The sequence below is a fragment of the Eptatretus burgeri genome, chromosome 8, assembly GCF_056783735.1.
Source record: "Eptatretus burgeri isolate ZD-2024b chromosome 8, Ebu_testis_v1, whole genome shotgun sequence".
Lineage (NCBI taxonomy): Eukaryota > Metazoa > Chordata > Myxini > Myxiniformes > Myxinidae > Eptatretus > Eptatretus burgeri.
In genome coordinates, this window is record NC_140968.1 from 108,304,728 (window position 1) to 108,317,591 (window position 12,864).

Consider the following 12,864-nt stretch of genomic DNA (forward strand, 5'->3'; position numbering starts at 1 on the left):
AATTTCCTCTTTTGGAAAGAATGAATTAAGATTTGGAAAAGAGCCCATGGAGCTTAGATTTGATGTGAGGTAGGCTAGTGGTGTTCCCATAAACTTGTAAGAATCGAGAAACCTAATACGAGTTAAAGGTTTTGTGAATATCATTTTTGTAAATGAAATATACTTTTGACTTGTGTTTGTTATGGCAGAAATATTCCCTGGTGTTTTTGAAAGTTCATTTATAAATAGATGTGTATCATAGTTGGCGCTGTTGTGAAGAAAGACTGGAATAAAAGAAGGTAATTTATAATTAAGATTACAACAGGAATGAGCGGGACCTCTATATTTACCAGTAAGATGACAATGATCCCTAACTTTAGACTCCTTAATTTCCCTCTCACAAATATGGCAGATATTGTTCTTTCTAAATTCTAATTTTTCTTCTTTGGTTAATTTCATCGGTTCATTTGTTTTTTCATTAATTTAGTGAGTCTTATACAATCCTTTTCTAATCGTTTTACAAACTCTTGTGAAGCTTTTTTTCCACGATAATGTTCAAGTTTGTTATACTTTTCTCCAACAGATGATTTGATATAATAACAGAAACCACAAGGAATATGTTTTTGATATTTATTTGTATATGATTCTTTTGGATTAGGAGAAGCAGTATTAATCTTTTTAAGGATACACTCAAAATCAGCGTATATCACAAATGGGTGCATGATAGATTTATTATAATCTTCAAAAGAAATCTTTTCACCAGGTTTAGGCATTGTAATTACAGCTGATTTATGATTACTACAATATTTTGAATGTTGTTCTAATCGTTCTTTTGTATGAAATGAATTAAGACATCGCTTACAAGGATATATTTTGTTTGCTGTTCTGAATACCTGAGAAGAGATTAATCTTGATAAATTATTGATGTATGTGTAATGTGAATTCTTTCCAACACTAAAATATAAAAGATCGATGTGTGTTTCTTCATTTTTATAGTTGTTTGAAATTTTTAATATTTGAACTTTGTTTGTATCCATTAATCCATATACATTAATAGAAAGATTATTCTTTTTCTCAAATTTAGGAATATCTGTTAGTGGCATTGGGAATTTAAAATCTTTAATTCCAAGGTATTCTCATATTTCATATATTGTTTTACTCTTTCTGAATTACATTTTGGTGGATGAAAGTGAGCAAGAACAGACCAGAGAAAACATTTATTGTCATTGTTCTTAATATTAACAACTGCCTTCTTTAGTTTTATTTCTTTTGGTAACTCAATATAAGAAGAAGCTTTAAGAGGGTTTGATTTTAATATGTGTATATCTAAAAAGATGATTTTTTTAATATTGAATCCACTTCCTACCACTGTATTATCAACATCCTCCTCTTGTCTTGATAGTTCTTCATAAACCCCACTATTCAAAAAATCTTGAAATGATGTTATAAAATGAAGATCTGTTCTCATATAAGGAGTATGTTCTTCATCTTGTCTTTTCATATTCATTTTCACTCCCATATAAAACTTTAAAGTTTTCATTTCTTTTAATGTCTTTTTAATAAATTTTTCAACATCGGGTTTCACTATTTCAATTGATTCAGCTATTGATGATGGACCGGGTTCTCCAAATTGAAAAATCCTTATTTTTATATGCCCTTTAAATGCCCCATCAGTGTTTTCAATATAATAGTCTCCCTTTACTTTAAACTCATTTTTCTTGTGTTTTTGTGATTGAAGATGTCTAATATAACTACTCTTCAAAATATCCTTTGAGCAGATATCACAATGTTTTCTTTCCAACTCAAGAGGAGATATTTTATGAAACAGATTAAATGTGTGTTTTTTGGTTCGGAGGTGTTTTCTATAATGTTTATATTTGTGATTACAAACATCGCAGTATGTTGTATTCACCATATTTATATAATAAATCTTTGCTTAAACTAAAATTTTCTTGATGAAAATTTCGTTTATTTTACAGGTGAATCTGTGCTTAAAACCATTTTATCCTCCAACTTTTTCACTTAATAAATACGATGTTTCAAGACACAAAAGACAAGTTTCAATCAATCTCTTCATTTGTTAAAGATACTGAGAAATATGTCAAGGATGTAAAATTGAACAAAGATAAATATAACACCTATTGGATAAAAACTATTATGGTAAATAATATGAGTTCTTCAATTTCCTTCAGTGGAAGGGCTTTTAGTATACCTGGTAGAACATCAATTAAAGTATCTCTAACAAAAGTTTCTCCTCTCCTTCTAGTAATATATTCAAAACTAGAAAAAGCAATGAAACAAGAAAAAGTATCAAAAAACAAAAACCTTATGGATGAAGCTTTAGAAAGAAAAGATAAGACCATCTGTAATATGCAAGGAGAAATTTGTATTTTTTTCAACAACCCTAAATATGTAAATACTGATGAAATAAAGGATGTTAATATATGAGGTGAAATGACATTTCGTTCAATAGTAATTAACGATCATTTTAAAATTACCTTTAATATAAAAAATGTTCTCGTTGAATCTGATAATGAAAAAAAGTATATCGATATCGATGGTAATATTATTAAATATGAGTCAATATACAACTGAAAGTATAGATGAATTTCAGTTGAAGTAAAGTTTTACTTTGTAAATATGCTAGACTTTCCTGATTCTCCATATGACAAATTTGAGAATTGTCCTGCGTGTGAAAGACGGGGATTAAACACAGAGTCAAAAGCCTATAAACAATGTATATTCTGTGATTATCTTCTAATTAATGATAATAAAAAATTTAAAAAGGAAAATAATTCTTTTAGATTTACACCAAAAATGAATTACTTTACAAGATTGATTAGAGAAATGAATGTAAAGTATGAGGGTGATGACACACCTTTCCTTACAAGGGAAGAAACTGAACGTATAAGAGAAATGTTCAAAGGATTGTTGTTATATATTATTCATGGATGTAATTTTCAGGGAAATATCAACACAAGATATTGTATAAATAAAATAATGGATTATCTTGAAATTAAACCTGAACTTAGGATAAAATATAGAGTTTCTAAAAAAGCTAATAATAAATTAAATAACCTGTTTTCCAAATATATAAATGAATGATTTTTTACCCATTTGGGAAAATAAGATAAAATTTAACAACCATAAAAATCTCCCAAATTCATTAAGATGTCTCATAGTTGGTTCAAGTGGATGTGGAAAAACCTGCTTACTTTTAAAGATGCTCCTCACTCCCAACTTTTTAGATTATGATAATTTAATAATTTTCACAAAGTCGAGTTTTCAACCAGAGTATCAACTACTCTCACAAGGTTTTAATGCTGGTCTTCAAAAAGAAGATATAATCGGTTCATTTAAACGTCAAAAAAACATAAATGATTATAAGATTGAAGATTAATTCAACTATTTTGTGATACACAGATGTAAAAAGAAATCAAATCCTATAACTTGTATTCTTAATGATAATACGGATGATATACCGTCTCCCCAAGATTTAGATAAATCAAAAAAGAACCTCGTTATCTTTGATGATTGTGTTAATGAGAGAAACCAAACGGTAATGGACAGCTACTACACAAGAGGGAGACATTCTTCTTGTAATTGTATTTATCTTAGTCAATCGTACTTTCAACTTCCTCGTCGTTCCATCAGAAACAATGCTAATACTTTTATTTTATTCAAGTTAAATTCAATAGATATCAATAATTTTTGGAGAGATAATTGTTCTACATTATGTAGTAAAAAGGATTACATGAAGCACACGACTGAAAAATATAAATATATTGTTGTGAAACAAGATGAGATATTAAGGGATATATTTTTTGTTTTATAAACAATTACATATATAAATGACAACTATTATTATAAATCTTGTGGGTAAATCTGCTTCTGGAAAAAACTTTCATAAATCAAGGTTCTTGTGTAGTACAAATGAGAATATTGTAAATTTACTTAAAAAACACCCCGTGATACGCATTGTATCAACAACAACTAGAGCAATAAGACCTGGAGAAGTAAAAGGTGAAGATTATCACTATATTTCAGTGGTGGAACATATGCGATTGAGGAATGAAGGACAAATATTTGAGGAGGTTTCTCTTGGTACAACAAAATATTCACATTGTAAGAGTGAGTTAAGGAAACTAAAATCTGGTGGTGTTGGGATATTAGAAACTAATCCAGAAGGAACGAGACAAATTATTAAATATCTGAGCGGAGTGAAGATTTTATCATTCGGTTTTGATGTTGATGAAGAAACTCAACGCAAACGTATGAAAAGCAGAGATGCAAGGATTAGTGAAGAAGAAATTACAACTCGCATTAATGTTAATAAAGAATTTGATGAAATATTTAAAGAAAAGGATTTATTTGAACACATCTACTTGAATGATGAAGAAAAGGAAAATTTCCCTGTTGATCTTTACAATTCATTAAATTATATTTCACAATAAATAAATGGATGCAAAAGAAAGAGCAAGAAGATTTAAGGAACATCAAGAGTTGGTTTCAAAAGTTGTAAAACAACAGGAAGACATAAAGAAGAAACGCGGACAGAAACTAACGGGCGAAGAAGCATTTGAAAGAAAACAAGAGAAATTTTTAAACCACTTTTAAAAACTTCCCAAGAAAAAATGAAAGATGTTTCCACAGTTCCCACAGTAGAATATACTCCTAAAAAACTTAAAATGTTAAAAGATTTTGATCAAATGACGGAGGAAGAATTAGAGCATTTAGGAGAATTAGAATATGATGATGAAGGTTTATTTCAACAACTGGAAGAGATTAATCAACCCCCTGATTATATTGTGAATGCTGTTCAAAACAATGAATATTCAGCGGATTCAAAAACCAAAGCAGGACTCATTCCAACAGAACAACCAGCAATATTTCATCTTGTTCAAGAAAAGGTATTGATATTAATTAATGATGAATTAAGGTTCTTGGGTTCTGCTCAACCCCCTGTTAAACTAACTCCGAGATTAATGTTTCTTCTCACAAAAGATGGAAGACAAGGTTCAACTGTGAGGGATGAATCAAAGTATATTGATAAACCATTGGATATGGAAAATAATGATGATAGAGTATATATTGATCTGCTGAACACTCTAAATTATAAGGTTATTCTTTCTGGTAAAAGTAGGAAGAATGAGAAGGAGAAACACATTATTCAGGCTTTAAGTATCCTTGGTTCAGGTGTTAGTTTTCTTCCAAATGACCCATCGCAATTAGTTAATAGACTGTTATTGTTGTTAGGCAGTAAGAAGGCTGGAAATAACAATTGTTTTAATGAAGCATCAGCCATTTTTGACCAGTTGATGAACATGAAAATAATTAATAAATATCAATATGAAGACATTTTATCTCATATTAAATAAGATGAGAAGCACAATCCTTAGTTTCAATTTCACAACAAGCGACCACACATCTTCATTCCCATACCCACTACAACTTGACACAACAAAAGAATATGAGGCATCTTTATTGTCCATGGAAACTTATAATACCTTATTTAATATAACTGAGAAAAATGACAAGTTTAGTTATAATCCGGGAAGTGGATACAAAACGATAACAGTCTCACCCGGAGCATATGAGATTTCTCAAATATCTTCCGAAATTGCTCGTCTTATGAAAGAACAGGGTGATGAACCAAAAATATTGTTATAGACATTCAAAAACATACTTCAAAATCAACGATTAAAGTTAAAAATAACTACAAGATTGATTTCACAATTGATAATTCATTTAGAGAGTTATTGGGTTTCTCCTCAAAAAAGATTGAAACTAATGGGACGTTTTACAGTGATAATGTCATTCAAATATCCTCAGGAATAAATTCAGTGTTAATTCACTGTGATTTGATTGATGGTGCTTATAATGATGGAAAAAAAAACAAATACAATATTTTCATTCAGCGCATACTCAACCCCAATTGGTTATAAATTCAATATGGAACCCAAAAATTTGGTTTATCTACCTGTGTCAGGAAAAACCATACACAGAGTAAATTTTAGGATAACCGACCAAGATAATCGTGTGATTTCTTTTAATGGAGAAGTTATATCCATCAGAATTCACCTACGTGAAGTTTTCCAATAAATAAATACGATGGTTATTGTGAGGAAACACGAGTTGGGAAAATATAAAATAATTACAGGGGATGGGATGTTCCTTTCCCCATACTACAAGGGTGAAGGTATGTATCTTGGTAGAGGATACTATATACCTAAGAGACAAAGGGGTGTTGGACATCAATTTAGAGGAGATGGTATAATTGATACTCTAATGGGTATTGGTTCAACTATTCTTAAACATAAAGATCTAATTGGTTCAACTGCTTCTGCTGTGGGAAATGTAGCAGGTGCTGTAAAGAGCATAAAAGATGCCCAGAAGGAATCTCATAAATTACAAGCAATAAAAGAAATTAAGAAAGGCAAAACTCAGTTGTCCCCCCAAGAACGACAGAAAATAATTCAAATACTTGGATCAGGGTTTCAAAAGTTTTAACATCTTTTTTCCTAAATAAATACAAGTATGGAAGCAATTGATGGTATCTATGATTTGGATGATACCATTGTCATCTCAAACTCTACTAAAAAAGAAAACTACTTCAAGGTAAATGCAATAACTGGAACAGACTGGAATACGAATGGTACAAAAAGTTTTGAAATAAATAATCAACAAACCTATTTGAATCTCTCCGAAAGTTTCTTGTTGTGTAAATTTAAATTCACTAAATCTGGGAATAACACAAACGCTACACTTGTAAATGATTTCTTCTGGAAAATGTTTGATAGTGTGCGTTTGTATATTGGAACACAAGAAGTTGAAGTGGTTGATTATGTCTCTGCTGTATCTGAAATGATGAAATTTACACTCTATACATTCAGTGATAGAATGGGAAAGGGGTCTGTCGAAGGTTTTATTCCTGATATGTCAACGGGAACAAACACAGACCCTGGATATACTCAAAGGAAAGGAATGTATAATGATGATACAAACGCAGAAAATAGTTTTACTGTGGCAGTTCCTCTTCAAGGTATGTTTGGATTTTGTGATCATGATAAAGTTCTGTATGGTCTTAAAATTAGATTTCAACTACAAAGGAATGATAATGAAAATAGATTGCTTTTTGGTGTTGGTAGTGCTTTTGGTGAACAGAATAAATTTGTAATTGAGGAGATGAGTTGGTATATCAGTGAATATACTCCTAATCTTAAAACAGAAGAGATGTTGAATCGAAGACTTAACTCAAAGAAACCACTCAGTGTATCATACCTCAAAAGAAGATGTCAACACGTTAAACTCAACCAAACTACTTACACGTGGAATTTGGGTGTTCTGGAAGGAAAGCCACGATATCTGTGGATCATTTTTGAAAAGCCAGATGGTGATACTGCGACTGATAAGAATAATGCATTGAGTGATAATGCCAAGGTGAAACAACTTCGCGTTTCTCTAGATGGAACATTTTATCTACGAGACAGATTGGAAATTAATTGGGAAAAAATGATTTTGCTGAAGCATGCAAGTCTTATCAAAAGGTGTGTGAAAGTAATGGAAATAAAGAACCTATTTTGGATATGACAGCATTTAAAAGTTTGTATACAATCTATGCGTTTGACCTGAGCGCTCAAAAGGAAACTATAAAGTCTAATCGAGTGGATACTTCCCTATACATTGAAAGAGGAGAGAGTGAAGAAGTTGATACATATTGTTTGCTTTTGGAAGAAACAGAATTGCAGATTAATACAGATAATGGTGTGATGATTAGTCTCACATAATTTTTTGTTAAATAAATGAGTGGCAAAGTACCAACTGGGGTATATGTTAATCAAATCAATCTTCATAAACTATCATCTTGTGTTCAAAATCAAAAGCCTTGTATGATTAACGTTAATACAATTCAGAGAAAAGGAGCAGTAAGAATTGATGTTTTGCTCACAAGAGAACAGGTTAAAATCTTGAATGACACTGGCTCACTTAAAATTAAAATGACAAAACCAATGTTGAAGAAATATTCAATAAGAGAGATGAGTGGAGGATTTCTCCCATATCTAATTCCTTTATTTGCTGATTTAAGTGCGGCTGGAGCATTGACGGGTGGTATTTCAGCAGCGGTGAAAACTGCCAATGAAAGGAATGCTCAACTCCAGTCTCAAAAAGAGTTGGAAAGACGTAACAAAGAGTTGGAGAAACAAATTAGTGGAAGTGGTGTAATTGTAGATTTTGCTGAAAAACTTGAAAGTTTGCCTGATAAAACGAGATTGCTAGTTGGAGATATGCTTTCTTCTATCGCACAAGCAGTTGTAGAATTAACTAAAAGGGGTAATGGATTATATATTTCTCATAAATAAATGAGCATTGATGAGCGGTTTAAAGAATTTGGAAAATAATACATCAAATTTAGAACTTATCAAATATTGTAGGAAATTAAAAATTCATAATGTGGTTATTTGTATGAGAGATGAATTAACAAACGTGTCGAAACATCCAAAGAATATCATGATGAACTTCAAAGATAATAATGGGAATGGTTCTCATTGGGTTTGTATTTTTAATTGTCAAGACAAATATTATTTTGATAGTTCTGGTCTTCTCCCACCTGTTGAAGTAATAAATGAAGATAAATAAAATAAAGTAATAAATGAATAATAAATCTTACAGAATGGTGTTTATCAAACATTTCAAGTCCAATAATTAAATTCCAAGTGTTGTGGTCAATTATGTCTATTTGTGTTGATTCAACTCAAAATTTTTTTTTTAATGATATTATTTTTAACCTAATAAAAATGACATGTTGATAAAGATGGTTCTATCTTTGGTGTATCCCAAGAACTGGATATTGATTCATCAAATTATTACACAAAGGCACAGGCTGAACGACAGAAATATAGTGTAGCAAAAAATATTATGATGAAAAATGCTTTAAAATTAATTAATCATCCAAGCCCGATTGAAGCGGATGACTTGGTGAGATTAAGTGATTTATCACAATATATATCCTTAAATATAACGGATGTGTATTCCAAAGATACATTAGTGTTGATTTTATCTCTGGGTCATACAGAATTCACAGTTCCATTAAAAATAAAATTTTATAAAGAAGGGCGTATCGTTTGTATGAGAATAGAACAATGGGGGTATGATATGAATGATTTAGTGTATAATTGGTCATTTAAAATTGACCTAAAAGGCCTGGAACAATTAAATCAGTCTCGTAAGGAAGAATATTATCCACTTGGTGCTGAGAATGAGTTTTGTGGAAGCACGATTCGTAAACAACAAATAAAATAATTTAATAAGGGTAAATATAATAATAGTTTTGCCCCAGTTTATATCATGAAAACAGAAAAAAATAGTTTTGCCCCAGTTTATATCATGAAAACAGAAAAGTAAGCAAATACAAAATGATTTAACTATGGGAAGATGGGGAGGTGTTTCGTGTCATAATATTATTCCAACATATATTTCTAATACATAAATGACAGCAAGAAGGCTTCAAGAAAATTATCATTTCTGTGTCCAAGCATACCTTCAAGAAAAGGGTATTCGGTATTTTAATAAATATGTTCTACAACATAAGAATGGGGTATTTTCAATAAAAGGTTGGTTGTATACTGATGTTAATAAACCAACAACTTTGGATTTAATTAAAATGTTAAATAATGAGAAAATTATAAAGTTAAGAAAACACAAGGCTCTTTTCGAAATTCAGAAGAAATTTTATTGGTTTGCTGTTGCAAAAAAAAATTTTGAATAGTCTTTTTTTTTTCCCGGTGCTTGGAGCATTTTTCCCGGAAAAATTTTTTCCCGGTGCTTGGAGCGGCGTCGTGTTGCAGGTTCGAGTACTGTCGAGCCGGATTGTCAAGGGCCACACGAGGTGGACAGGTTCAAACGCAGGCTCTGGTCTCTGGCTCCCTTTCCTCAAGCTGGAAGACTTCAATAAAGCCCATTGGGGTCCGTGCGCGCGCGCGTGCGCGCGCGTGTGCGTGCGTGCGTGTGTGCGTGTGTGTGTGCGTGTGTGTGTGTGTGTGTGTGTGTGTGTGTGTGTGTGTGTGTGTGTGTGTGTGTGTGTGTGTGTGTGTGTGTGTGTGTGTGTGTGTGTGCCCGTCTTTCAGTAGCAACTGTATAAGTGCTTTGCTGTACATTATTCGCATTCCTTCTAGTCAGTTTAGCTCTGCCCTTTATGTGTTCCTTCCCCACCTATTGTAAATAAATATCAATTTGTTGAATATTTCAGCTCGTTTCTGTTCTTTCCTGCAGTGGCTTAGCACGATGCGTGTTGGGAGAATTAAAAAGGCCGTTGTTGCCGTGAGTTGTGCATTTGGAGCGACGGGACCTCGGTAACCATCTGCTCGGGTTACGCACGGGTCGAGCAAGGTTACGGCTCGTCCCGGTCGAGCTCCGTCGAGGGTGTGGATTCCTCGGTAGCTCGCCATGTGGGCCTCTAGGTATTTTGAAGATTGGCAAATAACCCTGTCCCACGTGGCTGAATTATTGATTATTCACAGTCCTGTAAGGGACCCCTACCTTCGGAGTTATCCGAGGGTGACGATCTGAATTCCGGGTGTTCGGTGGAGCCGACTGTACTGCTCCATCTCGCGGTCGTGCTCGCAGCCGATACCCGACCCACAATAGTACCACAGAGTCCAAACCACTGAGATGTTATACATCCGCAATGATTTTACCGAAGCTAAGATTACATTTCCTGGCATTTATATGCTTTTGTGGGAGTGGAGGGGGCTGATAAGCATGAGGCAAAAGAACTCCAACTGCAATACGTGTCCACTGGGTGAAAACGAATGACATAATCATGGCAAGACTTGCAGCGTTATCAACCAGATCACTTTGTTCCATAGATCGACATTCCTTTTACCAACATTTAGGTCAAAAGACTCTTTGGTAAAGGGAAACATATCTGACAGCCAATTCAACTTATAGCATAAAATTAAATTTATAAAGCATCAGCAACCATTACAGCGAACGCAGTGAGCTTCATACTTAACACGTGCACATGAGAGAATAGGAAATAACAACAACAACAACACAATACCCTGGCAATTGTGAATCCGTGTGTTGCCTATGACGCTTTGCCTCCGTTTTTTTTTTGCTTCTGATTTTTTTTTTCTTTCTGGTTTTTGTCATGGGGAATGATGCATGCCGGGAGATAAGGGCATCTTCGGAGACATGAAATACTCAAATAATATCAGACATGGTGTATATTTCCTCCACTGATTACCTTCGCAAACTTCGTTTGACAAAGGTATTGTATTGACCCCTGTGTATTTATTTATTGGTAAATATGTGTGCGGACAACATTGCGCAAAAACTGCTGGACTGATTTGCATGTAATTTTCAGAGATGATGTGCAGTTACTCAAGGACGCCAGGCGAAGCTTTTGGGAGCAATCGGATTAAAGGTCAAGGTCACAGTCACGAAAAGGTCAGAATCGTTTTTTCATCATAACGCGGTCAATTTTTATCCGAACGAGATAAAACAAACACTAAAATGTTCATTACTCAATTCTACATTCTAGGCTATGCCACATGAAAGTGTGGCGTAATTACCCTAGGTAGTGGTTGGGGGTCAAAGGTCAAGGGGGTCACCACAAAGCATTTTTCATTGGGCAGCGTCGTGGACAACATTACGCAATAACCACTTAGCAGACTGTCATGAAATTTTGTGGACTTGTTTGACATCATGAGAGGACAAATCGATTAGATTTTGGGAGCGATCGGATCAAAGGTCAAGGTCAAGGTCACAAAAAGGTCAAAATCGTTTTTTTGCGATTAAAGTGACAATTTTGTTCCAATTTATATCAAATTAAGTCCAAAATGTTTAGTATTCAAATCCCGATCCACTGATATAGCGTATGTTATAGTGTTTGCAACCCTAGTTAGTCTGTGGAAGTCAATGGTCAAGGGGGTCACCAAAATGGAGTTTTTGATTGGGAAGCGTTGTGGACAACATTACACAAAAACCACTTCGCAGATTGTCATGAAATTTGGCGAATGTGTTTGGCATCACGAGAGGACAAATCGATTAGATTTTTGGGAGCGATCGGATCAAAGGTTAAGGTCAAGGTCACAAAAAGGTCAAAATCGTTTTTTCGCGATTAAATTGTCAATTTTGTTTTGATTTACAGCAAATTAACTCCAAAATGTTCAAAATTAAATTCCCCATCCTCTCATATGACACATGGTATCCTACTTTTGTCACCCAAGGCAGCGGTTGGGGGTCAAAGGTCAAGGGGGTCACACAAATTCACATTTATATCGGAAAGCGTTGTGGACAACTTAACGCAAAAAAAAAAACAAAAAAAAAAAACGCAGAGAGGCTTTAATTGTTTTGGATTTGTTTGGCATCATGAAAGGACAAATCCTTTAGATTTTGGGAGTGATCAGATCAAAGGTCAAGGTCACAAAAAGGTCAACATGGTTTTTCATGTTGAAAACTGTTAATATGTTTCCGATTTACATCAAATTAACTCCAAATTGTTCAGTGTTCAATTCCCCATCTTCTCAAATGACACAAGGTATAGTACTATTGTCACCCAAGGTAGCGGTTGTGGGTCAAAGGTCATGGGGGTCACGAAATGCATATTTGTATTGAGATGCGTTGTGGACAACTTAATACAAAGGTAATAACTAGAATATATCTCTGTCTCTAAACTGTGTGTCTGTTGATGCAACAAGGGCCATAAGGGCCCTATCAAACTTAGTTACTAAGTAAAATACAACAAATTTTCATGAAGGAGACTTGGTATAGTTTGATATGCACATAGCTTCGCTCATGGTTTAGTAAAAGGAGTTTTACTTTCTTGTTTAATTAGACGCCAATTAAAATTACGTTTTTGTCCTCGCTCGGATTTGAAAACAT